General features: G+C 39.1%; 1 long non-coding RNA gene across 3 annotated transcripts in view; it reads right to left on the reverse strand.

Annotated features, from left to right (window-relative positions):
• Positions 1-3,801: 3,801 nt before the first annotated feature.
• LOC104863891 overlaps positions 3,802-14,685 on the reverse strand; it is a 48,294-nt gene continuing 37,410 nt past the window's right edge. For all 3 annotated transcript variants that reach the window (XR_780710.3, XR_780709.2, XR_780708.2), the window contains 2 exons: positions 5,251-5,388; positions 3,802-4,186 (listed from right to left, as the gene is read on the reverse strand). This is a non-coding gene — a long non-coding RNA (uncharacterized LOC104863891). The remainder of the gene's footprint in view (positions 4,187-5,250; positions 5,389-14,685) is intronic.

Below are 14,685 nucleotides of genomic sequence, written 5' to 3' on the forward strand. Positions count from 1 at the left end.
ATCTATTAAAAATAAAAACAGAATCAAACAACTAACCTTAGGAAATAGCAAGGGTTTAATAAGGTCGGCAAAATAAAGCCAATTTACATTCTTCTATATGACCAATTACCCAGGAGAAATATAATTGAAGATAATAGAACAATAAGATTGACAAAGGAAGTCCTATTTGGGGAAAATTCTATGATGCTTCTAAAGGGCACCACAGATAGGATAGCTTAATGCTTCTAAAGGTTCTACCCTCTCCCAATAGCACACAGCCTGATTGCCAAGACTTCAGGACAGTCTTGGGGCATATTTAAGATTCCAACCATAACATTATCACCAGTTGAGCATCCCTTACCTGAAATGCTTGGGGACAGAGTTCCAGATCTCTGTTGTTTTTTTGTTTTTTGTTTGTTTGCTTTGGTAGTGCTGAAGATTAAATCTAGGGTCTCACACATGATAGGCAAGTGCTCTACCACTAAGCTCTATCACCAGTCCTTTTGATTTTATTCTGAGATAGGCTGGCCTTGAACTTCCAATCCTCCTGCCTTAGCCTCCCACATAGCTGATATTATAGGTGTGCACCACCATGCCTGGATTGATTTATTGTAAAATGGGCCATTATGGTGATATTCCGTATATATCTCCTTTTAAATCTCAGTTTAAAAAACAAGTGTTGTTTAAATATACATTTTAAGGTTGATGTTTGTTAGACCTGTGCTTTCTGTGGATCTGAGAAGTGACTGTGATCATTTAATACACATTAGGAAGACAACAGGCCAGAGCTGAATTCAGTGGAGCTGTATTCGGTGGAGAGAAAGGGGAAAGAAAGCATTTCCTAATGAGTCAAACAATTTCTAATATGCTGCCAGGGCAACTGTAAGGTGTTTCAGAGGCATTTATGATCTCTCTTTCCATCCCTAAAATAATAGAAAAAAAGGAATGAGAACCTCCAAAATTTACCTTGGAATCATGCCTTGAGGGAGGGCTCAGAAACGAAGCATGAGTTTTAATATTCAACAGTCAAAAAGTTTCAAAAATTCGCTAGGGATTTTTTTTCATGAAATGGATAGAATTCTCAAAGCTCTGAATCTGTGCAAAATACGAGAGCTTGGGGCAGGAAACATAAAAAATAAGAGAGTAACTAAACCTTTTTCCAATGAAAAAAGGAAGAATGAATGGAAAACAGGTCCTTTTGAAATAAGTCATTAATGACAACCAATGGATACTTCAATTAATTAAGGGATTGACAATTATCAAGAATGTTGATTTTCTTTACTTCCTATCTAATTACATTTTTAAACCATTGTGCCCAGTAATGTTGCTCATGCTTAGAGCTTTGACTCCGGGCTCTCATACAGCCAGCGTGACTCCTCTGGATCACATACAAAGGCACAGTAGATTCTGGTCAGATTCTCGTTTCTACAGGCAGATATTCCCGGCACTGAGCTGATAAATGCTAGCAAACACATGATTGTCATAACCACTCAAGACTCTGCAAACAAAAAGGGCATCCAGGAAGCTATCATAATTGTATATGTCTAGCCCTCAAATATTTGACTAATGTACACTAGGAACCGTACAAATAAACACAGTCCCAGATTGTCATCTCCAGCTAGACCCAGAACCCTTCCATTGCCAGTTAGTCACTCACAGTTGCCAGAGTCTGTGCCAGGTCCACACCCTGGGCAGCCACTTGTGATGGGATCAGAATCACAAGGAATACCAAGAGAAAGGTTGAGTTAGTGGACATTGTTTCTTGGTTTTTGTTATTTAAATAATGACCAGAAAAGCAATCCACATCCAGGGATAATGAGTCAATCGTAAAAACTGCTTCAGTGACATATGGAATATTCCCGTGCAACATCTTTCCAAACTCTAGATCTCTCATCTTCTGGAATGACAAAGTTAAGGGGATTTGAATGGGAGCGTTTGTGGGCTGCATCTCAACTGTGGCTGATTCAAAAATTATGAAGTGCTCCCTACCCACGTCACTCTATGAAATAATAGAGAATGAAATCATCCTCTCATTTTTGATAAAGGAATGCTAGCGGAAGGATTAAAGAGTTCCTTTTAGTGACAAAGTAAAGGCAACAAGAACCTGCATGCTTTATCTCCAGACTCTCTGATCAGAAACACAGGGTGCTCATTTGAAGCACTTCTCAGTTTCATTCAGAACAGAAGGAATGGCTGAAAAATTCAGAAACACGTTAGCTCTGCTCAGTCAAGGAATTCCCGTTTTAAAATTATACTTCAGATTATTCAGAGCTGCCCAACTCCGTGTGGCAACAAAGAAATTTCTTAAATGGTCAGCATAAATATAGCACATTGTGTAACTTCCCCTCCACCAAACCACAAACAATTACAGCGTAAATAGTCACATTCTTAAGGAGGAGCAACTAAAACATTACATTCATAGTTCAGATTACCGAAAAAGGGCCCAGTTTTTAAAATGTAGCTTTATGCGTTATCTGATGTAGAATATCTCTTTCTGTAAGCTACAAAAATGCTAAATATCATTTATTTAGTGCTTACTATACACAAGACATTGTACTGCCTTACCTGGGTTATTTTGCATATTCTTCACAACATTTTATGAAAAGGATATTATTGCTATTATCCCTTTTTACTAGGTGAGGAAAATAAGACTGAGTCAGCTGCATGGCAAACCTGTCAATAAACCAATTTTCAAAAGCCAGATCTGATTCCAGAATCAATGCTGCTATTTATTTTCTTTTTTAGCAAATCACCTTTCCCCATAACTATGGATACTTCCAAAAGATGAGGCTTGGCGGCCTTTGCTCTTTCCAAGTTTTTCTCTTATTTTAACTATTGCCTTGAAAACCACTCATCCCAAAGTGAGTATCTTAGAATCAGGACATTTCCTACCTGTCGGACTTCACAGACGCCCACTGTTTCTGTGTAGATCCCTGTCTTCTAACCAGGCTCTCTATCTGAATGTCACTCTCATCTCATAATAAGTAGGTATTTGGTTTCACTAAGCGTTTCATTTCTTTTGCCCTCAGTCCTTTTTTAAGCCCTGGAAATAACTACCTTTAAAGGATCCCTACTGTCTAAACTTCACTGTATTAGCCCCAAAAGGCTCCTCTGCCATTCCCTTATGTCTGCCTGTGGACATTTGTTCAGAGACCAGAAGGAAACAAGGAAATGAGTTACACAGACCACTAAGGAATGGTCAGTCAAACAGAGGAAACATAAACATGAAGTCGGGCCCCAGCCTGAAATGTCCCAGAAACCCAAAGAAGGCCTTAAAATCACAGCAGAGTGGGTAAGGAAAGGAGCAACTCAAGATGAGGTCACAGCAGGGCCATCAACACAGACCTGGGGTCCCAGGAGCTCCATGTTTACAAGGGGCCTGTACTTTCTGTAACGCTCAGTCACTGGCACCCAGAAATACATTGGGGGTAATGAGGGACTCAGGTTTTCATTTGCACTGTGCATTGCAAAGTACGGTAGTTTCCTTTTATCTGTGGCTTTGTATTCCTCAGATTCCCTTACCCCTTGTCAACAGTGCCTGGAGATATTAAATGGAAAATTATAGAAATAAACAATTCATAAATTTTCAGTTGTATACCATTGTGAGTAGCGTGGCAAAATGTCTCAATGTCCTAATCTGTCTGTCCAGGATGTGAATCAACACTTCGTGCACACTTTCCACACATCAATCACTCAGCATTCGTCTCGGTTACCAAGTCAATTCTTGCAGCATCACAGTACTTTTGTTCAAATCACTCGCACTGCACTTTATTAGTAAAGGTCCCAAAGCATAAGAATAGTTATGCTGGCAACCAAGATACCCTAAAGAAAAGTAAACTGTGCTGTTTAAATTATAATCAGTGGTAAGTACATAGGTATAATAAAAAACACATTGCGATCTGTGGCCTTAGACACCCACTGGGTGTCTCGGGATGTCTCTCATGGATGGGGGCGGTCACTGCGGATGTAGTCAGAGAACTAATAAGGAGTCCATTGCTGTAGAGTTTTTTAGTCACTGACCATTGCAAGGGTCTTGATTTAATTCTGAATTAGATGAGAAGCCACTGAAAGTTTTTAACAGTGGAATAGCAAGCTATGATTTTTTTTTCTTTAAATCTCTCTGCTTTCTTCTGTTAGGCTGGATCTAAGAAAATGGGGGTGGAAACTTGGAGACCAGCAACAATATGGGTGGTTTTATCCATGATGGCTGTAGAAGCAAAGAGAGATATGGTCACATTGCGGGCATATTTTGAAGGTAAAGCCAAAAACATATGCTAATGCATAGGAGATAGGGTGTGAAAGAAAGAAAAGACGACCAAGTTTTATGCCTGAGCATTTGGAAGAGGGGAAGAAGACTTCAGGAGACACAGTATATAGGCTTTGGAGTTTGGTTGTGGACATGCTAAGTTTGAGATGTTCAGTAGATATTCATGTGGAGGTGTTAAATAGGCAGGTGGATATGCAAGTCCATAGGTGGAGAAAAAGGTTCAGACTAAAAGTGTAAATATTTATAGGGGGAGGAGGTGAAGAGGAACCAGAAAAAGAGAATGAATATCCAGCATAACAAAAAGAGAACCCAAGAAGAAGTAGTATCCTAACGTTAAGAGAAGACAGAAGGGCTGCACTCAGGAGGCTGGGGCAGGAGGATCACTGTGAGATCGAGACCAGCCTGGGCTACATGGTGAGCTCCAGGTCAATCTCATAGTGAGACCCTATCTCAAAAAACAAAAAACAAAAAAAAAAAAAGAGAGAGAGAGAGAAGACAGAAGAAGGGAGCTTCATTTGTGTCCATTGGCCTATATCAGTACTGCTGATCAGTCAATACAAGTGCAGTTGGGGAATTGCCCAACTATTGGGCTTGGCAAGATGGTGACTTTCTCAAAGGTTTTGCCAAAGTACTGGAACCTTTCTCCATATCATTGAAATGTGAAACTTCAAGTGTGTGAGCTCCCATTTACCCTCATTCCAACATGCAGATATTAGCATAAATCATTATCTGATCATGTCCATCTTCTTTAATTGTTTCATTTAACATATCTAGCTTTTACCAGTACTGTAACCTGGCTGAGGTTCCTGTTACCTCAGCACTGAGAACAAGCTATCTCCTGTCTTGTTCCCGCTAGTGACCCATCCTGATCTGTCATCCAGAAACAAATCTTTACTCAACAGTTTCCTAGGTTCTTTGGCTTTTATCAAAACACACAAAAAAGAGGCTGGTCATACCTGCTTCCCCACACCAGCACAAACATGCCCTGCCGATATATGACATACCTCTATGTACCTGACAACCACAAAGCTTGGCTTAAACATCACAGAAAGGAGCCCATGAGGAGACCCCCCAGTGCGAATGATTCCATGAGGTCTCCTCAGTTCCTCATAATTTGATGGGCTGATTCAGTCTCTTTCAATCTAAAGCGAGTACGAGAGATAGAAAAATAACACTGATTAAGTTGGGCAAAGGACTGAATATAACTTCACATACCTAGAAGAATGGTTAAAGTTAAACTTATTTTTAAAAACTGGCAGTAACAAATACTGGCAAGGACACAGAACAACTGGGACTGTCATTTACTGCTGATGGGAATGCAAAATGTTTCAGCCACTTTGGAAAATGGTGCCGTGGTTTCTTACAAAATTAAACAACTACTTAACATATGACCCAGTGGGCCCATTTCTAAATGTTTACTCCAAAATGACTAAAATGTATGTACATGTTCTTGCGTGTACACGCACATGTGTGTGCATGTGCACACACATACACACAAATCTGTAAGTAGGTGGTGGCTTTATTCATAATATTCCCAAAGTGAAAACAACCCCAATGACTGTCCAATGGTAAAATGATAAATTTTTGTATGCGTATAAAATGGAATCCTAATCTAAATTTTAAAAAGAACAAATTTTTAATGCATGCAACAATGTGGCTGAACCTCAAAAGCAATTTATTTTAAGTGAAAGAAAAAGCTATTGCTTACCAGAGGCTGGAGGAGGGAAGAGGATGTGACTAAAAAAGGGGTGAGGGAACTTTGGGCAATGATGGAAAACACAATGCAATTTGATTATGGTAATGGCTGCATGAGTGAACAGGTTGTCAAAGCTACAGAAATGTACATCTGAATTGTACACTTCAAATGTAGTGCATGTAAATGATACTTTGATATACTTGATTTAAGAAAGAAAATTCCATGAGGGCAAGCACTTTGCTTTATGCACTGCTTTATCCCAGCATGCGAAATAGTAAGCAGCATATAAAAAGCATGTATTTTTCTTTTGTTTTGTTTTTTGTGGCAGGGTCTTTCTATGTAGCCCAGACTGACCTCAAACTCACAGTGATCCCCCTGCCTCAGCCTCCTGAGTGCTAGGATGACAGGTGTGCACCACCATGTCTGGCAATGAGTATGAACTGAGAGGAAAAGAGAAGGAAGGGAGAAGAGAGGAAAGAGAGAAGAAGGGATGGAGTGAAAGAGGGAAGGAAAAAGAAACAGAGAGGAGAAGAGGAAGAGCTAATTCTGGATTTTAGTCTGAACATTCTTTATATTACCTAATACATAAATTCTAGAATTGTACAGTATGTAGTCCATCCTATATGTAACTCCAGAATTTATATATTAAACATTTGACTTCAAATTTACTGAATATTTTATTTCCAATTTTTAAGCAGAGAGTAAATGTTATGTCTTGAAGTTCATGCATGATGTAGTCTTTTTTGCAATTTCTAAAATCCAAATAAAGATTATCAAGATGATATGCATCTCTTTTTGAGCTAACATAGATGCAGAACAAAAGGAGAAAACATGACATACAATACATTTTCTAATGGACTGGGAATCCACAAGAACATGGGGCAAGTTTACTTTTGCATATTATGAGAAATTTCTACTGAAATTGCTTAAGCTGGGGATTCAAAGCCAGTTATTCAAAGGTCTGTCTCTCAACACAGAATCATCAAAATCAACCCTTGTGAGTTCCAGTAGCGAGAATTAAAATCTTAAAGAGAATTCCCTTTGAAGAACCAGTGTACATTGTGCGGAACCTCTGCTGTATTAAGCCAAAGTGCAAAAGTAGGCTCTGTGTTGTCCGAGGCGCAGTGTAGGCTGGGTGCCTCACTTAGTAGTAGCAAGCTTCAAAAACAACTGCAGCCAAGCACAACTGAGATAACAACAAAAACAGCACACGAAAGAAAGCCAGCGGCTTAGCACCCAAATACCAACAAACAGTACTAATATAGGACCCTTCCAAGGTCTGGGAGGTTACGTCATTGTAGATTAAATATTTGATGCAAATGGAGTTCCTTTTTGTGATTCACTTGTCTTCCATATGCTTGGGCCTTTTGGAATTTCTAAAGGCCCAACTTTAGAATCACTTATGATTACCAGCTTCGGTCTTTCAATGTCAACTATAGATTGTCACTGTGAAGCTTAGTGACCTACATCCTCTGGGAGTTACTGATCTACCTCCTAAACCTTTCCTCTGATGTCTGGGTGTAAACAGCAACCCTACCTTTCTGAGAATGGCAGCAAGAAATACTACATGTATACAATTCCTGATGAATGAATCCTACAAGATGAAGGAAATGACTTTTCAGAACAACAAAAAATGCCCCCCCAAAAAAGTAAATATTAGAAAATACTCAACTTTGCTTGAAAGTTGAGTGGATTTTCGTTGAACCAGAAATCTTTGTTAGTGAGGCAAGAATCTACTAGTAGTGCGGTTGAGGAAACCACAGAAAGGACATTTTTTATGTTGTCGTTGGGAATATCAACTGTTACAATAGCTTTGGATGGTGGGGGACTTAGCTCAGTGGTTCTGCCACCTGCCTTGCAAGCGCAAGGTCCTGAGTTTGATCCCGGTACCAAATTAAAAAAAAAAAAGCTTTGGAAATATTTATGAGACTTGTATAAAAATGTGACAAGTAACGAGTAGGAACCACTGGATTACTTCTTTGGCAAAAAATGGGACACAACCAAAATGTTCATCATAAGGGAAGTGGGTAAATCCATGAGGGTCATTTATAAAATCACAATATATAACCTGTAAAAATGATACTTATGAAAAATTTTACTAAAAAAGAAAATGCTAAATTATAATACTAAGCCAGAATAACACAAAATTCAAAATAGAGCACTCAGTGTATTTTAACTATGTAAAAATGTAAACAATTCAAATAAAAAGGATTAGAAAGAAATTGCCAAAGTTTTTAATAATAGTTCTTTATAAGTGCTATGATTAAACTTACTGACTTTCTGGTTTTTTTTAACAATTCACTGTAGTTTCTAAGATTGCTAAATGAGAATGAACTGAAAACAATTATCAAAAAACAAGTTTAAAAATTATTAAGCCTGGGGTGGTGTTGCGCACTTATAATTCCAGGACTCTGGGAGGCAGGAAGATAGCAAGCACCAACTCAGTCCAGGCAACTTGAGAGATCTTGTCTCGAAAAAAAATTTTTTTTTTAAAAAAGGGATGGGGATATAGCTCAGCATAAAAACCCTGGGTTCAAATCCCAGGACAGCCAAAAACAGGATAGAGAGAGCTATTGATATCAAAAGAATCTAGACAGAAAAGAGTACATGCACTACAATTCCTTAAGGTGCAAAAACAAGCAAAGCCCATCTGTGTTTTAGAAGTGAGCACAGGGCTTCTCTTGTGCTGGAGGCAGAGAATAACTGGCATCTCTAGGGGAGTTTGAGGATGCTGGGTACTTAGGTACATTCACTCGCAAAAAAAAAAAAAAAAAAACCAAACTACATTCACTTACAACATGAGCATATTTCTGTATTTTATAATTGCCTAGAAGTTATTCTAAGGAAAAGCATTATAGTTATTTCTCCAGAAAGAAGGATAATTGGATATTTTAAGGGTTCTAGAAATCTTCATAAAACTATGCCCAAACATAGCATCCCCCAGTGAATCTATTTTCTTGGCAGAGAACTTAATTCACCCACTATAACAAGCCACAATTAAAAAAAAAAAGCTCAAGACAATAGTAACTGGCCCTCCAGAATCTCAAGATCATACTGAACACCTCTGAAAGAATCATCAGGCTGGCAATAAAATGACTGGGGAGTACAAATGCACCATAATAGGAATAAGCTATAAACATGACTCATCTAGGTGTTTCCAGGGCTGCAAACGGCAGTGCCACTTCCTTCTGTTGAGGTGAGGACATCTTTCATAACCCTTTCTTGCAAATAGGTGGAGAGAGAAAATGAGAGCTGTCAGCAGAAAAAGAAGAGTTTGAGTTCTGGTACTTGCTGGACTTTGTCTACCTCAAGGCCATTCGTGAATGTCAGGGGCAAGGGCAAGGGACATTCTGAGGTAGAAGAACAGCCACCCCAGGAAGAGGCGGGCAGAGAAAACCCTGGCAGAGAAAGCAAACTGCAAAGCTGAGAAATAAAAACATGTTTGACAATGAAAAGCTTTTTCAATCATTAATAAATTTTTTGGTTGGCACAATAATTGCACATATTTATGAGATGCAACATGATGTTGTTTTGATTCATGTATATATAGGGTAATGATCAACTCAATAATTAGCATATCCATCTTTAGGAAAAAGTTGTTAAAATTAGTAAGAAATGTAACAGATGAAACATGGAACAGAAAAATATTCACCAAAAGTGAGAAGGAAAAAACAAACGCTTGAATTTCTTTTACTTACCTGTCTTTACCATCAAGAAACACACTGTCTACCTAAGAAGTCCCAAGATACAAATCTTTGCTTTTTCCATCTTGAAGCAATCATTCATCTGCTAAGCACAGCTGGCCATTTTTCTGTTCCCACATCCAAAACTGCCTTTGATAGAAAGCCAACCAGAAACTTAGTCATAAAGCTGAGAAGTGATTGAAACTTTAAGAAACAAACTTTCTTTGAGCAGTCACAGCCTAGGGGATTTTCCGGAGGAAATGTAGCAGGAAATGTGCAAGAGTAGAAAGAGTCCTGGACACATCTGGTCAAGGGTCCCGGCTGCAGAATGAGTCAGTCATGTCACCTGACTCGGGGCTTTGGGATCTGCCCCTCTGGGACCACAACAATGCCTATAGAATGACAGTCAACATTGGTGCTATGAATCCAACTGTATCTTACAAGGACTTCCTACTGTTCCAGGAGTCAGTATGGAGAAATAGCTTGCGTGTTCAAGCCAGTTGCAATGAGAAGGATTAGAAAGAAGTATTGGGTAGAGTTTTTGGATCATAGTGCCAAGCTGGATGCTTCCAATTTCAAATCAGGCTGTGACAGGTATCATTCCCTCCATGTAGGTGCATCTGCCTCATGAGCAAAAATGAAAGCCATGCAGCAACTTACTTCTTTAACCATGTGCACAAAACAGAAAAAGGATGAAATAACCTTCCTCAATAGCCCACAGTACTTAACTCATCTTCCTTTATGAAGATTTGTTTTTGTAACCCTGAAATGCCCTCATAACCTCCCAGCAAATCACATATTTTATCTAAAACAATATACTCAGAGATAAAAATACAACGAATATCTTTAATGTAAACTTAATGCAAGATTGCCAAAAATGACAGGATAAGGATGCATATAGCACAGTGAGTATTTTGAGGGGATTTAATGGCAATGTGTCTTTTACTGTAAATTTTTTTTCATTTAAACATTTTGATTAATTCAGGCATGGGAATGCATGCCTGTAAGTCCAGCACTAAGAAGGCTGAAATAGGAAGACCACTGTGAGTTCAAGGTTAGCTGGGGCTCCATAGTGAGTTCAAGTCCATCCTGAACTACATAGTAAGACCCTCCCCAACTCAAAAAAATTAATAAAATATATGATTACCCTGAATATATAATTCCAAAGCTTCATAGAGATGCAAAGGAAAACCAAGCAGAGGAGGTGGAACTTAATGCTTAGCAGTGTAGTCATTAGCACAACATAAAGGCAGAAAAACTCTTATCCTTCATCCCTTGATGGTCCCAACTGGCCAGATAATGAAACTGATATCTTTGGAGATAGGGTAACAGGAGAGTAATTAAACTGATTAACAAAGAAACACATATACATTTACTTACAAGTTTTACACAGCTTAGGAGCCCTCATAAGGAAATGAAGACCAAAAAACAGTAGTTATAGTCCACCATTTATCTACTACTGTATAGAACAAAAACTCATCATGAAAAAGCTACAAATCATGTGAGGAGGCCTGAAAGGTAAGCTATTTTAACAAGATCACTAAGAATTTTCTAAATGTTGAGTTCTTGTCTTTGAGGATCAGAATGTTCAGTCTTTCCAGTATAGGCAAAGCATCTTTCTAGTATAGGCAAGATGGGAATTTCATCTTCCGCTTTTAAGGAATTGCATATATGACAAAGTGATCTTTTTGTACTTGCTATTTTTCAAGTATCTTTAACCTGAATAGTCAAGATGCTGGAATAGCATATTTTAATCCCTTCAAAAGCAATGGCATACTGATGGAGGGAGATTTGACCAATAAGAACAGATGATGGAGTTGAGGTGGAAATGAATGTAGAGTCAAACAGCAGGCAAGCACTGCAGGGATGAAGCAGGAGAGCCCAAGACCAACAGTAACCACAGATACACAGAGAAAAGGGAGGAAATGAAGGGCATTATTTTCTAGTGCAACAGACTTTAATGCAAGGCATGTGTGTAACTTAAGATTATCTACAGTAACATTAAATTAAATATTAAAAAGGCATAAAGTGCCTGGGCCTGGTGATGTACACTTGTATATCCAGCACGCTGGACGGCTGAGCCAGGAAGATGACAAGCTCGAGCCCAACTTGGGCAACTTAATGACTTAGCAAAACCCTGTCTCAAAACACAAAAATTCTGAAGGGCTGGTGGGGAATGTAGTTCAGTGGGCAGACCCTGGGTTCAATCCTTAGTCTTGAAAAAAGGCATAAAAACTGGGTGAGATTAATTTGGGTTATATAATTTATTTATTTCAATGTATTAGTAATATAAAATATCAATAATATAAAATCCTATATTATAATATGAAATATTATTTTACATCAGTAATATAAAACATGAAGGAAATGCTCTACTTTTTTCTTTTATACTAAATAGTAAACCAGCTCTGTGTTTCACACTAACAGCACCTCCCCATTTTTCTTTCTTTTTCAGTACTGGGGATTGAATCCCACGCCTTGACACATGGGTGTCCTCTTTCACTGAGCTACATCAGCAGCCGCCTCAATTTGGAGTAGCCTCATTCCAAGTGCTCCTTGGTCACAGATGACTAGTGCATTGGGACTGAGCAAGTTTAGACTACCAAAACACCTTCCGATGTTTTACTCCATTCTCATTTCCTAGCCTACAGTCTGAACTGGATTTACTGATTTTTAAATCCAAATCTTTGCCTTTTAAAAACAGATTGTATGTTCAAATCACTTTTTGTTGCAAAGGCTTTCACTTAGAAAAGTTCATTCTTGTAATTTTGATGTAAATCAACATTTGCAAGGAGTGTCTGGTTGAAAACCACAGATATAGCTCGTCAAACTTCCTAGCTCCTCTTGAGTGCTGACACATTAACACACATATCTCAAACCACAGTGGTGAAAATGAAGTCTTTTGAAGTGTTAATGAAGTAATGATCAGAACTCAACACCTTCTAGAAAGGAAACCGCTCCTAATGTTATTTAAATTTCTAGACTCTAATTCAAAACCTCCCTTATTTTTGGAGGGACAGAGAAAATAAGAAAAGTTTCTACCATGCCAAGATTAAAATTTCCATAATTTCATTCGCTTTTCTTGAAATAAATATAAAAAATTTAATAAAATCCTCAATTACAATAACTGTTTTATAATAAAACTACTAAGTAACAGATCTTTTAAGGCAATGATGAGAGACAAACACAGGATCTGTTTCCAGAAGGTTGAATGGCTTCAGGATGGGCTTTTTGTCCTCATGGTCACCCAATGGGACATCATGTGGGGCTGTCCTACAAGATAAGACAAGGACACAATTCATCTCCCTCCCTAAACTTTTTCAATTATTCATCTTCTCTTAGATTTTCTCCAGACTTTCAATCTTCCTAAGGCACCATGCTTATGATATATGTAAAAACTATACAGCACATCAATACTCTTCCTCCTAAAGTAGAGTCTAAGTAATTGACTTTTTCATGATATTTTGCCTCCCAGCAGGCTGCTGGGACAAGTTCAACTGTGCGACTAGGTAAGTACAGCCTTCTCTTGAGCTACTAAGGCAGCTTCTGGGAGGTTGGCGCTGTATCAGCCTCTCCCTTCTCCCTTATCTCACTCATAGATAAGACACTAAGATTTCGGTGGGAAGTTCCAGCAAGAAGAATTCTGCCAGCAGCCAGCCTTCAAACCTGAACTGCAACTTCAGCTGTTTCCTGGAGCTTTGGATGAGCCATATTCTGAAGAACCCCAACTGGTACAATCACATTTGATGTATCACAAGTTTTGTGTGTGTGTGTGTGTGTGTGTGTGTGTGTGTGTGTGTGTGTGTGATTTAATGGACTGTGCTGCTAGTCATTTCTGACCACACCTAAGAGAGTTTGAAGATCCCTCTGAACACTTTGGTTGACTCTGACTACATCTCTCCCACCACATACCCTTCATGAAGTTTGGCCAGAGCAAACCCCACCTTCATAGTAAATGGGATTGTGATGGTCATTCAGGCCTAAACTGTTTCTTCCCTTAATTCTCTATCCACAGGAACTAGTTGGAAATAGCCAGCTTAAATCTGTGGAAACTGTCCTGATCTCTCCAACTATGTGGGAAAGAGGAGACTACTGACTCTGGTGCTTCTGCAATCCTCCTTGTGACCGTAAAGGAAGTTGGCCACAAGAAGAGGAAGGACTGAGAGAAACACAGAAAAGTAGAGTTGTGTGGACCAGGCCTAAAACTGAGCCCACTTCCCGAATGTGTATTTCTGTGGACCAATGACCCCTCACTCCTTGCAAACGGTGGGACACTGTCGGCAGATCTGAGCAGAGACTCCATGCCCTTGGTGTGCTCGCTGCATTGCCTTCCTCTAGCACTGCTATGTTTACTCAGCCCCAGCCTTTCAACCATTCCCCACAGTGAATGTGCCTGCTTCTCAAAACAATCTTCCCTACTTCACTCGCCCTCTTGTTTTTCATCAGAACTGGAGCCCTAGCCAACACATCTGCCACTTGACAGCACATCTAAAATCCTGTGTTCTCTCTCTAGTGATTGGAAAACAGCATCTCACTTCCTGAACAACCATATCAAACAAGAGAGCAGAAACCTTCTACTCACCCCTTCCAATTCCTGCCATGGTACTGCCATTTACCTGAGAGTGTGTCTGATGATTTCTGAACTAGTGATGCTGCTTCGTCAAACACTGTTTTTATACCTTTTGAAAAATTTCTTATCTGCCTCAAAGTTCAGATTTGCATTTCAATTTTCCTCAGCCCCACCCTTAATATTTTTATTTTTCCAGCCAGGGATCCAGCATATTCTGTTAGCTCTTACTTAATCAAACCTATGAATCTATGCCTCTGCCTCTGGAGTAGCTGGGATGAGTCATACATCTTTTTAGTTGGTACTTCAAGGCTACAAAGCTATTACACGATGAGGCTGGGACTGAACCCAGGCTGTCTGGTCTCCTCACTCTTACTGAATTCCTCTGGCAAAGAGGCTAAATATCTACTCCATCAGGAGTGGACACCCTTTTCTTCTGCTAATGACACACTGAAAATTTTACTTGCCTAAACTTCACATTTTTACTATATAT

Source organism: Fukomys damarensis, unplaced genomic scaffold (genome assembly GCF_012274545.1).
Source record: "Fukomys damarensis isolate Sample0158 unplaced genomic scaffold, DMR_v1.0_HiC HiC_scaffold_14, whole genome shotgun sequence".
Classification (NCBI taxonomy): domain Eukaryota; kingdom Metazoa; phylum Chordata; class Mammalia; order Rodentia; family Bathyergidae; genus Fukomys; species Fukomys damarensis.